Source organism: Lotus japonicus, chromosome 1, assembly GCF_012489685.1.
Source record: "Lotus japonicus ecotype B-129 chromosome 1, LjGifu_v1.2".
NCBI lineage: Eukaryota > Viridiplantae > Streptophyta > Magnoliopsida > Fabales > Fabaceae > Lotus > Lotus japonicus.
In genome coordinates, this window is record NC_080041.1 from 19,929,251 (window position 1) to 19,946,917 (window position 17,667).

General features: G+C 41.2%; 1 long non-coding RNA gene across 1 annotated transcript; it reads left to right on the top strand.

The window, feature by feature from the left end:
* Positions 1-13,881: 13,881 nt before the first annotated feature.
* Positions 13,882-16,121, top strand: LOC130731695 (uncharacterized). Its single transcript, XR_009016781.1, has 2 exons — positions 13,882-14,473; positions 15,877-16,121. It is a non-coding gene; the product is annotated as an uncharacterized LOC130731695 (long non-coding RNA).
* Positions 16,122-17,667: the final 1,546 nt, after the last annotated feature.

Here is a 17,667-nt window from a genome sequence, read left to right on the forward strand (position 1 = left end):
TTCAATCTTTCTTCCGAAGGAAGTTTTCTATTCCGACATTCGATGCAAAAAGCAACTTATCGGGTAAAATAGTTTTATACCGACTATGCTTTAGTTGCCAAAAATACAAAAAGACCTCATTTTAGTTTTGGAATTCTTTCGCCAAAACCTATCTTAGAATTCACGGAGAATGACGCCGGAAAAATCAGATTCGCGAAACTTTCATTTTACCGCGTTTTGCCAACCTCTATATATAGCCAAGAAATGAAAAAAAAAACAAATATCTTACCCATTTCATCCAAGGAGGCCGCGAGTTTGAGAGGAGAGGAGGAGAAGAAGATTTTGTTCAATCCTTGCTTGATCGTTGATTAATCAGTTGCTGCTTCAAGGTTTCGAGGTATAGTCGCTAATCCTTACCTCTGATCGCTTTTTCCATAGCTTTTCTGTAGAGTTTTCTGAGCGGATAGTTTATGGGTTTTTGCAAAACTATCCTGAATCTTTCATTTCTGATTCTAAACCTCTTCTATATGTGCCCAAGATCACTTCTGCCGGATTAGATTTTCCGTTATGTCGCCGGAATTCCGCCGGAATCAATTTTAGCCTTAAATACCCATTTTTGGAGTTTTTGAGGTAAAGCTTCAACCTTTAGGCTAAAAACTATCGCCTTAGCTTAGTGTTAGTAGGATTAGTTGTCATAAACGTCGTTAGTAACGTCCCTGCAAAATTTGGTTTTTGGGATTTCAGTTTTGAAATTTCTAAGTTAAAAATCATGACCAAAATACCCCTGCGACAGTTTTCGATCCGATAATTTTTCCGAGTTCAGAATACCCTTAGTTACGGCTAATGATAGCATAGGAACCAAGTTTGATCGAAGAAAAATCGAGCCCCATAATTACCTAAAGTGGCCGAGCCCTATTAAGGGGGAGGAGGAAAATTTCCTTTTCCGAAAACTTGTCTTTCGCGCTAGATTATCGTGCCTTAGAGTATAGATTACTTCGTGTAACCTTAGTAAGTATCGATAGCTTAGTTCTCGATAGATTCTGATAGTATTTCTGTGACTTTGCTTTAAAGGAACTTTTGAGGAATTTCCTGAGGAGCAACGCTTTGCTTGTGAGGAAGAGTTAGAAGATAATCCTGGAGAATCTGCAGGTGAGGGCTTCTCACTGAATCTCTAGTTAATGCTTAGGGTCGATGTTTCGACATTGTTTACTGTTTATGCACTGGAATTGTGTGTGATTGGAAAATGTTTTCTGAGGCTTCGGCTGACAATGTAGATGATTCATCTACTGAATGTTTTTGAGATTGTCTTACATGCTATGTGCTATGTGGGTAATCTAGGATGTGTGGTGCATGCTTTATATGCTAAGTGCTAAGTGTTTATGATGCGATTTATTGATATATGACATGTTGTTGATTGTGATGATTTAAATATGCTCTGTACTGGAATCTGAGATTCTGAATGGTGAGAATAGCGGGCAGGTCATGCCGATTTTATTTTGAGAGTTTTGAGAAAGTTTGATAGGACGAACGAGGTTCGGGCCTTAATTTTGTTTAGTGGATCGAGACATCCTCTGGAAGCGACTTGGGATTGGGAGATCCTGCAAATGTATAAGACTTGCGATAAGACGAAATGGAATCTATTTTATAAAGAAAATTCATAAGACCTTAAATAACCTCAAAATCTTTAAGTAATGATAACAACCTCGAAGGAAGGCATTGGAAGTCAAGTCATAGTTTTGGAAAAACGAGGAGTGTCGTCGGATCCAAGTGTTGAGGAGTTTGGTAAGTTCTGAGTATGTTGGTACTCCTTCGCTCGTTGAGCAGTTTGTTAGCCATCCAAGGGATGAGCCGAGAAGCTTCACTGAGGCGTGAGACCTTGTGAATGCGTGATACTCCACTGAGGCGTGAGACCTTGTGGAAAGCATGGACCTTCACTGAGGCGTGAGACCTCGTGAACAGCATGAAGCTTCACTGAGGCGTGAGACCTTGTGAATGCGGGATACTCCACTGAGGCGTGAGACCTTGTGGAAAGCATGGAACTCCACTGAGGCGTGAGACCTTGTGAGAGCATGAAACTTCACTGAAGCGTGAGACTTCGTGAGAGCATTGATGACCCGAAGAGTCATCGTGAGTGGTTGCACTCATTTTATGATTATTGTATTTTGTCGCAGAATCGACTTTACCTTAGGGTAAGCTTTTAGAAACTTTAATTTACCTAGAACACGTGGCGACGTGTCGAGTGAGATCGGAGACGTTGGTTGACTAATCATCCTGCATTCATGCAACATTAATGGGGTATTAACACAGGACGTACTCTGGACCTCGTCGGATTCCAAAATGGTCATAAGACCCGGATTTCCGTGAAAGAGCGTTTGTAAACGTCTCTTGTAGCAGACCGAAATGGCAGACCTACGGGTTACGGCTGATCTGACTACCTTTGTGTGGTGTAAGAGACACGCGGGCAGAAATGGTCCCACCGTTGCTGGTGCTAGGATTGACCCGTTGATGTCCATCCCAGAGGCACGCGAGCGGAAATGGTCCCACCGTTGCTGGTGCTAGGATTGACTCGTTGTTGTCCATACCTTTGTTTGGTGTAAGAGGCACGCGGGCAGAAATGGTCCCACCGTTGCTGGTGCTAGGATTGATCCGTTTGATGTCCATCCGTTCCGGATTGCATATTGGTTGACTGGGTTAACCTGCATATCATTTCATGCAACATGCATACTGACATAGTTGATGAGTGTGTTTGATACTTGTTAGTTCTACTTGATGCATGTTAACTGTGATTTACAGTCGTTATATTCTTTGTGGAAATATGCAACCCTAGGATGTTATCCCTAGTTATAAGCCTAAGTGGCTATTATCTTATTTATATTTATTGGTGCTATTATTTACATAATTCTTTGGAGTTGACCCTCGCGTCTTCTGTGTGTGCTTTGGCGAACAAACGCCCTTTGTCAGATGTCTTTGGCGGGCTGATTCATGATGGTTCATCCTTCGGGAGGAACTAGGGTTGAGATGCGGGAACTGGAGCGTATCGCGGTAGCGAGAGGAGGACGGATGGTGTACATAGGCTAGGTCGTTCTGGATTCAGATTCGGGCGACGATCATGCTAGCATGTAGGTTTTAGTGCTGGTGTGAGCTCCTCGAGATGGGATTAGTGTAGGAGTAGAGTCTTAGCTCTGAACATCATTTGTTTTCTTTGGGGACAGGGTAGTTTCCCACCTATAGCTTTTTGTGTGGTTCTTTACGAGAATCACAGAGAGTTGGTTGGACTTAGGAGGTCTTGCTTCAGGCCGATGGGCCAGCTTATTCTCAGTTTTGAGGGATGGTGTTGCGGACACTTGACCTTTCTTGTGGATTGTACCTTTTGCCTTCGGGCGTTACACTTTTCTTTCCGTCACTGGAGGTTTACTCGTGACGAGGTTACTACTACAGCGGGGGCTGTTTATATATTGTATATTAGTTCTGATTATTGTTATTGTTGGGTTTTATTTAATTCAGTCTTGTCTTAGTTATTATCGAAAAAAAAAATTCACGTTTTTCCGCATTAAGTTTATTTTGGTTACTAAAGTGACGCCACCGAAATCGGGGTGTTACAAATGTTAGGCATCCTGATGGTTCAAGAACCATACATGAGCATATCACAATGCTGCTGGAAGAGAATCTTAGTCCAGCGTTGGAAAAAGATCTGAAGGAGTTCCTCTGCTTCGTGGAGGAGGTTCAGGAGCTGTGCCAGCTGGAGCTGAATCTGCTGGAAGAGAAGGAAGCAGTGGAGAAAAGACTCGAGACGATGGAGGATAGTCTGGAGAAGAATGAGCTGAGCATCAAGCTCGACAACATAGAATATACACTGGATCGTCTGGAGAGGGAAAGAGTGGAGCAGCTCCAGGAGTGTAGAAGAATGAGGAAGGATCCTCCATTCAAGATTTATGGAAATGTATGATGTAATGTAATGGTTATGATTTTTATATAAATAAAGAAAGGTTTTTCAAGCATATGTTAGAATTAATGCAATAAGAAACAGAAAATAAACAAACACATAAGAAACACATAAGAAAATAAACAGATATAACACGTAGAAGCAAATATCTGAAAGTTATGAGAACAAAGAACTAAAAGTTAATCTATTAAAGAAGAAAAACAAGAGAAATCCTAAAAACTAGGGTTTGGCAGTGCGACGCAGGAGCTCTTGAAGTGCTAGATTCATGTCGAACAGGAGAGTCTCATGAGTGTTGAGACGTTGTTCCAGAATATCAAGTCTAGAAGAACTTGGCTGTGTAGAAGTAGATGGAACATCCTGAGCAGAGTGAGGAGCTTGAGTGGATTGTGAGGCAGCACTTGTGAAAGGCACTGGTGCAAGAGCTTGACATTTGAGAGCTTCAGCTTCAGCCTGTAGCCTTTCAGCTTCTAACTTTACATTTTCAATTTGTTCAGCCTCTAGGCGTGCAGCTTCTTCTGCTTGTTCTTTCTTCTTTCTTGCTTCCTCAATAGCTTCAAGTAACTCAACCCTTAGCTGTTGTTCATGCAGAGCCACTCTTCTGTTGAAACGCTGCCTAGCAGCCTCAATCCTCTGATCCCTTTCAGCTGTGAGATGACTCATCATTATAGGAACTTGATCAATCATCCAATTACACAAACGATCCCATTCTTCAGCAACAGAGTCAGGGTCCTCATTAAGGTCAGTGTGACCTTGCACATTGCGAATCATCAATGATGCTTCATAATCAAACACACTGATGCACTCAAGAAGGGAGTTTGGCTTGAGATATGTATAGGGAACAATGGATATCTCCTTGGGCTAGGTACAGTATGGTAGTACTCAGGAATGGCAGACTCTTTTTCTTTCGCAATTTGAACAAATTGGCGAATGGATTCAGAGTTATTAGAGGGTGAGGAGTCAGCAACATTAGTGGGAAACGATACAGAGGGACAGGGAGATGTGTTTTCTGTATCAGTTGTTTTGCGAACCGGATGATCTGGTGTTCTAAGGACAGAGTGATCAGAGGTTCTGGGTTCAGGTTCAGATTGTTCTAAGATAATGGGTTCAGAGGTTTGTGGGTTGTATTGAATGGTTATGGGTGAAGTAGGTTCAGAGGGTCTTGGAGTCTGAAGCATGTTCCAAAGAGGAGCTTCTTCATGAGAAGGTTGGAAAAATGAAGATCTAGGTGAAGTGGGTGGAGAAGTGTTTGGTGCAGCTAGTTGGGACTCTGGAATAGGAGTGAGTGGGGTAGCAGTACGGTTAAGGAGTGCAGAAATTGGGAGTGCATCAAATGCATTTAAATCATCATCAATATATGTAACAGCAGACTTACTTGATGATCGCACTGCAGACCGAGTAATCCTGGCAGGAGCCTCAATCCTGGTTACTTCAACAGCTGGTTCCACACGGGTTGGCTTCTCCACTATTCTCACTTGCTTCTTTTTCTTCTTTGGTGGAGGAGCATCATCATCATCACCATCAGATGGAGCATCTGGCTTGGTGGGTTCCTCATGCTTCCTCTTAGGCTTATCATCCTTCTTCTTCTTCTTCTTCTGATCAACACCATCAGAAGGATCAGACTCTTCAGAGGATTCCTCTAAGATGATTTTTCTCTTCTTCTTCTTCTTGGGAGGAGAATCAAACTTTGGAGCTGGTGGAAGGGTTCTGAAGAACTCGTTCACATCTATCTCATAACCTTGTTGCCTCAAATCATCTATATAGCACAAGATAGCAACTGGATCATCTGCTTGGGACCACAGAGGGTAATTGATCAGAGGGACTCGTCTCTGACTGACTTCATCAGAGGTGTCTTCATGAGCAGGTGCAACCTTTGTCCTGATCAACCCCATCTTCTTCATGGATGTGGAGGTGAAGACATCACCAACGACAGTGGTCAGATCCTCTGTGCAACCTGCCTTCGTCAGATCTTCTATCAACTTGCTCTCAATGAAGAGGTCTGAGAGCAATCTTCCAAAAGGAATGTACCTGATGGCAGACTTTAGAGAAGCAGTGGTTCTGGATTTCCTGATGCATTCTTTGAGGTAAGAGAACAGGAAGAAGGGAAGGCAGATTTTCTTGTGATCTTGAATGAAGAACAACATCACTTTCTGACAAAAGTTAATGTAGTATGGAGAGCTTCCCTTTGGTCTCTGATTGATGCAATGAAGCAGAATCTTGTGCCAAATCCTCAGCTTTGGATGAAGTTCCACTACTTTGTAGTCACTCTTGCCAGGCTTATAGTTTGTGTAGAGAGCTTTGTTGGCTCCTTCTTTTGTCTTGGGTTTCACCTTTGATTCCGTCAGTTGGAATCTGTAGCCTGTGCTAGTGTTTTCACCCAGAAGATCAACAATTGACTTCTCTGTGATGATGATTCTTCTGCCAGCAAAGTAGGAGACCACTTGATTGTCGCATAGTAGTCAATCCCGGATCGCGGCGCATAGCGGCCGACCCCAAAAGTGGGATAGCGGGATAGCGGATAGCGGGATGACCGCTATTTTGATTTTTCACATATAATATTATATAACTAATATATACTTATAATTACTAAAAGAAAGGGAAAAAAATAGAGGAAAAGAAGAAAAAAACAGAGCAATTCAGAACAGAATAAAGGCCCAAGGGTAAACAGGGGTGGTGGTCGCCGGAGCCTGGACGGTGCTTGTCAGATTGCGCCGTGGCCATGGGTTCTGGACTTCTGGTCGAAGGTGGCTGAGGGGAAGTAAGTCGCACCGGAGAAACGCGTTGAAGAAGGTTGCAGGTTGCAGAGGAAACGCGTAAAGAAAGAAGAAACGCGTGAAGAAGACGAGTGAAACGCACCGTTTCACTTATTAAGAGCGAAATTCCAAAAGTACCCTCAAATTTTAACCTAATTTTACAATTTTGAGGGCAATTTGGGGATTTTCCTTGAACCCGACCCATCTTCAACCTGGAGCACCGCGATCGAACGCGATTTGGACGCGATTTGGTCGCGATTCGCGGTGCGACAGCCGCGACGGCGTTCCGCGACGCGACGGCGCGATAGCGCCGCTATTTGCCGCGATCGATAACTATGGATTGTCGTCACAGTCGGCATGTTTCCAGAATTCCTTTACCAACTTGACGTAGACTGGACCACGAAGCCTATTGAAGTATTCTTCCCAGCCTTGAGCTTGAACTTCAGGACGAAGATCATACCCATTTGCAGCAATATTGTCCAGGTCGAATCTCCATTCAGCAAGAACCTGGAGTTCATCAGGAGAGTAGACACATGTAACGGCACAACCCCTTTGTGCGAGAGGAATCATCTGCCCTGTAGCTTGAGCTTCTTGTTGATTTCTTTGAGTAGCAGAGCCCGATTGACTGGTAATTTGACCTATTACCATGACGGGGAATTGGGTTCCATCGGCAGTTTCACCTCTGTTAGATTTCACCATCTTTGAAGCGGTTGAAGGTTTGGTAAGGAGAAAGAGGATGAAGTAGAGAGAAAGAGAGAGATCGTGGGGAAGAGGGTTTGCAACCGAAGAGAGAGAGAGTAAATCAGAAGTGATGGAGAACGTGTGTGTATAGTGGGTTTTTTGAAAATAACCGTTGTTGATTAAAAAACAAAGTAAAATCAACGGTTAAAAATTAAAGACATCATAGCAACAGTTAATACCAATAGCACACGATGGAGAGAAGCACATCAACACTCATTACGACAGACTGTCAGCACGGGCACAAGGAACGATGTATCATAGCTACTGACACACGTTTACTATCTCAGCTTCAGAGTGAGCACCAATGGGTACTTTAACTCTGATGGAGTTACCTTCTGAACTAGACATCTTCTGATAGAGAAACATCATAGTCAGAGGTTCTGATCCATCTTCATGCTGGACAAAAGTCCATATTCAGATTTTTCAGAATGAAATTAAATCTATCCTCTGCTAAGGGCTTTGTAAAGATATCTGCCCATTGATGGTCAGTATCAACAAACTTCAGAAGAAGTATGCCGTTCTGAACATAATCTCTAATGAAATGATACTTTACCTCAATGTGTTTTGCCCTTAAGTGTAAGATAGGATTCTTACTTAATGATATTGCAGCAGTGTTATCACAATAGATTGAGATGTTGCTCTCAAGGATTTGATAATCCTCCAGCTGATGTTTCATCCAGAGCATCTGAGTGCTGCATATTGCTGCTGAGATATATTCTGCCTCTGCAGTGGATAATGCAATGGTTGATTGCCTCTTGCTTGCCCATGAGACTAAGTTGCTTCCCAGAAATTGGCAATTTCCAGAAGTGCTTTTTCTCTCAGTTCTATCTCCAGCATAATCAGCATCACAGTAACCTGAAAGCTTATACTCTGATGTTTTCTTATACATCAAGCCAAGGTTAGTGGTACCTTTCAGATATCTCAGGATCCTCTTAACAGCAGTTAAGTGGGTTTCCCTCGGATCTGATTGGAAACGAGCACATAGATGAACACTAAACAGAATATCTGGCCTAGATGCAGTTAAGTATAGAAGTGATCCTACCATACCACGATAGAGCTTCTGACAAACTTTACCACTTGCATCTTCTTTCTCCAGGATGCATGTAGGATGCATTGGAGTCTTAGCAATTGTAGATTCTGTCATGTTGAACTTCTTCAGAAGTTCTTTAGTGTACTTGCTCTGATGGATGTACGTTCCTTCTGGTGTTTGATCAACTTGTATACCCAGAAAGTACTTGAGTTCTCCCATCATACTCATTTCAAATTCAGCCTGCATCATCTCAGAAAATTCTTTGCATAGAGATTGATTAGCAGGACCAAATATAATATCATCAACATAAATTTGCACAATTAAGATATCATCTTTGTAAGTTTTGCAAAAGAGAGTTGTATCTACTTTACCCCTTACAAACTCATTTTCCATAAGGAATGAGCTGAGTTTCTCATACCATGCTCTGGGAGCTTGCTTCAGACCGTAGAGAGATTTCTTCAATTTGAAAACATGGTCAGGGTTCTTCTCATCTTCAAAGCCTGGGGGTTGATGAACATAGACTTCCTCTGAGATGTAACCGTTTAGGAAGGCACTCTTAACATCCATCTGATGAAGAGTTATGTTGTGATTTACTGAGAAAGAGATCAACAGTCTGATTGCTTCTAGTCTTGCTACTGGAGCAAATGTTTCAGTATAGTCTATTCCTTCCTGCTGACTTTAGCCTTGAGCAACTAGCCTTTCCTAGTTTCTGACTACATCTCCTTTCTCATTCAGCTTGTTTTTGAACACCCATTTGGTTCCAATCACATGAACACTTTGAGGTTTCTTCACTAGGCTCCAAACATCATTCTTGGAAAATTGATTCAGTTCTTCTTCCATAGCTAGAATCCAGTCCTTGCCTTGAAGAGCTTCATCAATTGACTTGGGTTCAATTAAGGACACCAATCCTTTCAGACTGAGCAAGGTCTCTTCAGAGGGTCTGAAGGCTGATCTGGTTCTGACTGGTTCATATTTGTTACCCAGAATCAATTCCTTAGGATGAGCTGCAGTGATTCTGCTTTTCTTCTGAGACTGTGAATCAGAGGGACCAGCTTCTTCTGGTTCATCTTCCTCTGGCTCAGCTTCGTCTGGAGCTTTGCCTTTGTCAGAAACATTTATACTTAGATCTGCAAATTTCTCAACTAGCTTTGACTGATCAGAGTCAAGCTTATCATCAAATCTAACATGAATAGATTCTTCAATTGTTTTAGCATCAGTATTATAAAATCTGAAACCTTTAGAACGATCAGAGTAACCAAGTAATAGACATTTAGAAGACTTAGCCTCAAACTTATGCAATCTATCCTTAGTGTTAAGAACATAACAAACACAACCAAAAGGATGAAAAATAAGAAATGTTGGGTTTTATATTCTTCCACAATTCATAGGGAGTCTTATTCAGAATTGGTCTCACAGAGTTCTGAATGTAACATGCTGTGTTTACTGCCTCTGCCCAAAAGTGCTTAGCCATGCCAGTTTCTTGGAGCATGGTTCTGGCCATCTCCTGAAGAGTTTTGTTCTTCCTCTCAACAACCCCATTTTGTTGAGGAGTTCTGGGACAAGAGAAATCATGTGCAATTCCATAGGAATCAAACAGACTCTCAAACTTGTCATTCTCAAACTCTCCACCATGGTCACTTCTGACATGCACAATCCTACAAGCCTTCTCGTTTTGCACTTGGGCTATGAAGGTAGAGAACACAGAATGAGACTCATCCTTGCGGGTTAGAAATTTTACCCATGTCCAGCGGCTATAGTCGTCAACAATGACCATCCCATATCTCTTGGCACCTATAGACTCAGCTTTCACTGGTCCAAACAGGTCGATATGCAGAAGTTCCAACGACCTTGAGGTAGAGACAACATTCTTTCCCTTGAAATGGACTTTTGTGAATTTTCCTTTCTGACATGCTTCACAGAGAGCATCTGAAGAGAACTTCAGAGTGGTTAAGCCCCTGACAAGGTTGAGCTTACTCAGCTGAGAAATCTTTCTCATACTGGCATGCCCTAACCGTCTATGCCATACCCATTGCTCTTCATTAACAGAAAGAAGACACTTCACATTCTGAGATTCCAACTCAGATAGTCTGATCTTATAAATGTTGTTCTTCCTCTTGCTGTTAAAAAGAACAGAGCCATCGATCTGACTTACAGCCCGACATGACTTTTGATTGAAAATAACATTATAACCCTTGTCAGCTAATTGACTTATAGACAATAAGTTATGAGTTAAGCCGTCTACCAATAAAACATTGTCAATGCATGGACTACTATCTACACAAATAGTACCAGTACCAACAATTTTACCCTTTTCGTTGCCACCAAAGCTAACTTCGCCTCCAGGCTTAAGTTTTAGCTCTTGGAACATACGCCTTTCTCCCGTCATGTGACGCGAGCATCCACTGTCCAGATACCATGATTGGTGTTTCAGTGGAGCTATCAAGGATATCTGCAACATAGATAATCTTATCCTTAGGTACCCACTTTCTGGGTCCTCTCTTGTTAGTTACCTCAGAGGTTCTGATCACCTTGGGTTTCTCAACATGATAGTGTAAAGGAATTTTTGCATGATATTTAGACATGGAGAAGGTTTCCTTTTTGAGAGGGGGGTTAGCAACTTTAACAGGTAATGGTTCAGGCAATATAGTACCAGAGGGAACAAAGCATTCATATAATGATTTACCCTTAGGCATAGGAGGCTCATTTCTATTAGGTTTAGAATAGCCAATGCCATGCATTCCATTTCTGCTTACGCCATAGATCATTGAAGACATTAAGCTTCTGTCTACGCTTTTAGCCAGGAATCTTTGAAAGGATTTTTCATATTTAGATTCATGTTTACTATCAGAGGCATCACAAGCAATTATTTCTTCTAACTTAACAATCTGGTTCTTAAGTACAGAGTTAGAATTTACTAAAGCATGATTATTATTTTTCAACTCAGAAATAATTTTCTCATGTTCAGAAGGAGTCTTAGAAGCAGCAGAGAAATCCTTTTTCAACTTTTTATGCTTAGTCAATAAGGAGTTATACTTATCCATAATATCAGACAAAGCATGTTTTAGTTCAGAGGTTGAGAAAGAAGCGAATACCTCATTTTCATCGTCTGAGTTAGGATCTTCTTCTGATGCTGAGTCAGAGTCAGTTTCATCTTTTGACTCTGCTTCTTTATCTTTGACAATAGCCATGAGTCCTTGAACTTCACCATCAGAGTCAACATCCTCTGACTCTGATTCGTCAAAAGTCACCATCAGACTTTTCTTTGTCTTGAAGTGCTTCTTTGGCTTCTTGTCCTTTTTCAACTTTGGACAGTCACTTTTGTAGTGCCCTGATTCTTTGCACTCGAAACATGTGACTTCCTTGATTGAGGACTTCTTCTGGCCTGATGAGGATTCAGATTTTCCTTTGGCCTTTCCAGAGCCTCTGTACTTGCTCTACCTGTGTTTCCAGATGCGGTTGAGCCTTTTTGAGATCAGAGTCAGCTCATCTTCATCAGAATCTTATGATGCTTCGTCAGATTCTTCTGCTTCAGCTTGGAGAGCTTTTGACTTCTCAGATTTAGCCTTCTCAGATTTGGATTTCAAGGCTATAGATTTCTTCCTCAGATCCTGCATCTCTGAGCGCTTCAGCTCGTGACATTTCAGTATGCTGATGAGTTCTTCTAAACTCATATGCTCAACATATCTTGTAAGCTCTATTGAAGTCACTAAAGGCATCCAACTTTCAGGAAGACTTCTGATGACCCTTATGACATGATCTTTTGTAGTGTAGCTTTTGTTGAGAGGTCTTATTCCAGCTACAAGCAACTGAAATCTGGAAAACATATCCTCAATGGACTCGTTTGGCTCCATGATGAAAGATTCATATTTCTGGATCAAAGACAGCGCCTTTGATTCTTTCACTTTCTTATTTCCTTCATGAGACATCTTCAAGGAATCAAAGATGCCCTTGGCAAACTCACGATCTGTAATCTTCTGGTACTCTTCATAGGAAATATCACTAAGAAGAATAGCTCTAGCTTTGTGGTGCTGTGAGTAGAGCTTCTTTTGCTCAGCAGTCATCTCTGATCTGGAGATCTTCTTGCCATCTGCATCAACTGGACGTTCATAGCCATCCACAATGATATCCCAGAGATCTGCATCGAAGCCCAGAAAGAAACTTTATATTCTGTCTTTCCAATATTCGAACCTTTGACCATCGAACATGGGAGGCTTTGCATTGTAGCCATCTTTTTGCGTTTCACTGGTGGTAGCCATTTGTTTTTCACACCGGCCCGGATCACTGAACACTGTTAGGTGTGGTAATCAGAACTTGCGCTCTGATACCAATTGAAGGTATGAAAAACGGTAGAAAGGGGGGGGGGTTTGAATAACGTTTTCAGAATAAAACTTCCACCTTAAGATTTTAGCAAATCTTTCGAGACACAAGTAAGTGCTTAAGATAAGAGATTAGAAATGCACACAAGGATTTTATCCTGGTTCACTTGATGAATCACTCAAGCTAGTCCAGTCCACCCGTTAAGGTGATTTCTTCCTTCTTAGAATGAAGGCAATCCACTAATCAGGTAATTGTTACAACTGTACTTGAAACCTACAAGTGACTAACAATACACTGACTTAGCTCACACTAAGATTCACTCTCTTAGTCTTCTCTAGGACCCGATCAACCTTGATCTCCTAAAGGTAAACTAAACAACTGTTTAAGAAAGATTGAAAGATTGTTTACAAAGAAATTGCTTCTAAAAAGCTTGTAGTAAACACAATGAATTCAAAGATGAAAGAATGCTTAGAAGTTTTGAATATAGCTTGCGCGTATGAGATTCTTCCAACCGCATCTTTCAATATTCAGCCTCTATTTATACTCCAAGGATTAGGGTGTGAACATTGCATGGGAATGCTACCGTTGGAGGGCAGTTCTGGAATTTCCAGCTTCTGTTGTGGCTGAGAATGTTAGGTTAGGTCGTCAGGATAGTACATTTGTTTTTGTACATTGGATAGTGACTTGACCTTTAACCTAGTAGACTTCTGATCAGAGGAATGCTTCATGTTGGAACTTGTGAAGCTCGTTGATCAGAGCCAGAGGGAAGCATGGATCCTCTAACTGTAAGGCCCTAAGTTCAATTTGGAACAATTTTATGGAAGTTTGAATAAAATTGAAGTTTTAGCTAATGTTTGATAACTGGCAGATTAGAACTGTCAACTTTTGTGAATTTTTAGAGGGTCTTAACGACTTCATTTTGGAAAACTTCCTTCATGAGAGTTGTGGCCCTTTAAGTTAAGAAAATTCTCGATGTGGTTTCGTGTAAATCCGATATCTGTAGCTCCAGATATCCCTGTTTTAATGAGCAAAGGTCGGGCTGTACAGTACCTACGAAATTTTATTAAAAGTCGGGTTTGTGTTTTGGGCTTAAACCTTTTTAATTTGGGTTAAGTGGTGGATTAAACTCATAATCAGAAGGTTCTTAGGCTGAATGGAGCATTATGGGCCAAGGAAGGCTGATCCAAGGAAAGAAGCAAGGGTTTTGAAAACCCTGAGGCTTGGTGAGCCGCCGGCTGCCCATGGAAAAGGAAGGGGGCTGCAGCTGGTTTTTCCTCTGAATTATGAGCTTTAATGAGTCATTAATACTCTTTTCTTGGGCTGTATCAGATCTGAAACCAGAACCCTAGCCCACACAAGCCCTGGCCGCCACCTATAGGCAAGGATTAGAGTGAAATCCTTATTTTCTTACATGCAAAACAGCACCAGAAAATATTTCACGTAAACACCAACCAAACAAGCAAACCAGCACCCTTCCCCTTGCTCCTAAGAGGCCTCCACTCGTCACCCTTGCACCACCAGCAGCCACCGCCCACCAAGGAGGAGGAGACACGAGAAAGAGAGAAAAACCGCAAGGAAGGAGAGGAAACGCGAGAAGGAGAGGAAGCACGTGGAGGAAGGAGAATTTTGGACAGCAGAGGAAGCTCTTTCTATTCTTCACTTCTCTCCATCAAAATCCTGCTTCTTTTCATCTAAATTCATTCAAAACCCGAGGTAAGGGCTGGTTCTAGGAATGGGTAGGTTCTTTAGGGAATATGCCATGAATTACCATGAGAAACAACTTGAGTTTTGGACTGTTTTTGCATGATTTCCTGTACATGCTTGCTTGCTGGAATTTTTCTCTTGAAAAGCCATGAATATGATCCTCAAACGTTGTTTATGATCTGAATCTATGATTTTATGCGAGTTGCCATGGTATTTGTTAAGTTTTGTGCTATTTTGCACTTGTTATAACATGATCCTTGCTAAATGTTTGGTTCTGAAATTTTGAGTGGATATTTGGGTTGTTGGGGCTGTACCAAGACTTCCATGATCAAAGGGAAAGGAAGGAAAATTATTTTTGAAAACCATAGAGCCATGGGAGTTTCGCTGCCAGTTTCCTGTACTGGACAGCAGACTTCAGAGCCCCTTTTTACCTGTTTAAGGTCATCAAATGAAAACGTGATTAAAATGAAAGTTGTATATTTTCGAAATATCTTTCCAGACATATAAAAATCATAATTTTTGGTTTAGTAATGTGATCTGGGGGTCGTGTTTAGTAACTGTCACACCTGCTGTTTTTCCTGTTCCGGACAGTTAGCTTTAAGGCCTAATATCACCTAATTCTGGGACTCAAATGAACAAGTGTGTAACTAGAGAGTTGTAGATATTTAAAATAGCTTTCTAGAAATGTATCATACGTGATTTTTTGTTGAAAGATGCATTTTGTGGCTCTATTTTTGTGAAAGTTGTTTCTGCTGTCAATATGTTGAAGTTGCGATGATATATTATGTATGAGTGAATGTTCTTGCGTTCCTTTACGTGGATTATATTTATTTTCTCAGTTAATGGTTCAAGGGTCGCTCACCTAGCCGTAATTCCCTTGTAACCCGTGAATGTTGTGTTGTGAAGGTTGTTGTATAAAGAGTATGATAAGACTCTAGGATTGACTTTAGAGACTTAACAAAGAGAAAAGTGTAATAAACTCGCTTGCAAGTAAATGTGAATAATTTGGACATAGGTCAGGTAGACTATGGTCCATGAGAACGATGGTACCTTGCACGCGAGGTAGTTATTTGGGTTGACTGCGGTCTCCCGTGAACCTTGTGGGCCGGTGTGGCTTCACGTGATTTGGTTGACTGCGGTCACCGTGAACTTTTGTGGATCATTGCGGCTCCACGTGATTTGGTTGACTGCGGTCACCGTGATAACCGTGCCTCTGCGGAAGCACGAAGATGGCCATGGAAGTTTTGGTGGGTTGTGTGAAGTGAGATTCCGTTAGTAACTGACTCCTTCCCATAAAAGACATATAATGTACTTATATTATATATGTTGTTGTTGATTTTGTCATTATCATTCTTTTTGTTGGACCTGACCCTGCTTGTTTGCTATGTGTTTATTTGGGGGGGGGGGGGTAGATGGTCGTGAAGATAATGGCGATGACTCATTCTTGGGAGTTGATGCTACGTGACGTGCCAATACCGGAGGACGACTACACTTCAGAGGAAGAGGCTAAGGAATAGGGTTTGGGTTGAGAGTCTTTTGTTTTCTGTTGGGGTTGAGAGTTTCCGAAGTGTTGGTATCGAACAATTTTATTGCTTAAATTCGAATGAACAAGTTTTGATGTAATCTTTATTTTCATTCAGGCCTTTGATTCGTACTCTTTACAGTTGGTTATTTAAAAAGTTTTACGATGTTGGTTACTTCCGCGTGTTTTTGGAAAGGTTATGTTTCAAGAGTTTTCGTAAAATGAAAGGTTTGTCATTAATTGAAGATTAATAAGTGAATCGACGAAAACTCTTTACGAAAATTGGTTAATTAGTTACTGTGTAACACTCGAGAAATCGGGGCGTTACACTAACCGTTGTACCTTCTGATTCTGAACTCAGAGGAGAAGTACTTAGTCTTCAGAGCCATTATGCTTCTGGACTTCAGAGTCTCCACTTTTCAGCTTCTGGATCTTTAGAGTCTTCTACACCATCAGAACATCTGAACCTTCAGAGTGTCTGGGTTGTTAGAACGTCTGGATCTTCAGAACTTCAAGTGACTGAGTCCATATCAGAGCTTGATTGACTTCAGATCTTCTGAAGCTTTTCTACTGTTCAGATTGAACATAGAGTTTGCGAAAGCGTTGCTTGGGTCACTCTTTAAGCATAGTGTTTCTGATTTGTGTGAGATTGGATTAACGTCAGAGCCTGTAAGAGCACACTCAGAAAAACACGTTAGAGTACCATAATTGTTCATACTAAAAAGTTAACTTGTAATCATCAAAACATAGAGTTGTACTACTCGATCAAAACTTGATCTTACAATTTTGACATAGAAAATGTTCCTTTCTTAATAGGTAAAGCAACTTCAGAAGGTAAGGATTCAGGTATAATGGTGCCAGAGGTAACAAAATGTTCATAAAGAGATTTAGATTTAGGCATAGGAGGCTGATTTCTACTGGGTCTAGAATAGCCAATACCATTCATTCCATTTCTGCTGACGCCATAGATCATTGAAGCCATTAGACTTCTATCTACGCTTTTAGCTAGGAACCTCTGAAAAGATTTTTCATATTTGGTTTCATTTTTATCATCAGAGGTACTAGATGCAATAACTTCTTCTAACTTGGAAATTTGATTTTTAAGAACAGAGTTAGAGTTAACTAGAGAGAAGTTGTTTCATTTAATTCTGAAATGGTTTTCTTATATCTAGCAGAGACTTCAGAAGCATCAAGCAAATCCCTTTTCAACTTTTTATGCTTAGTCAGAAGAGAATCATGTTTACTCATAATTTCAGCTAAAGCAGATTTAAGTTCAGACATTGAGAAAGATGCGAATACCTCATTTTCATCTTCAGAGTCTGACTCAGCTTCTGATGTTGGATCAGCGTCTAATTCAACTTTTGACTCTGCTTCCTTGTATTTGACAATGGCCATGAGTCCTTCAACAACTTCACCATCAGAGTCCACTTCTTCTGAGTCTGAATCATCAAGAGTTACCATGAGACCTTTCCTAGCCTTGAAGTGTTTCTTAGGCTTCTTGTCTTTCTTCAGCTTGGGACAATCACTCTTTTAATGTCTTGGCTCCTTGCATTCAAAGCATGTAACTTCTTTAGGTGATGATTTGCGTTGACCAGATGAAGACTCTTGTTTTCCTTTGGCTTTTGGTGATCCTCTGAATTTTCTTTTCCTGTGCTTCCAAAGGCGATTGATCCTTTTAGAA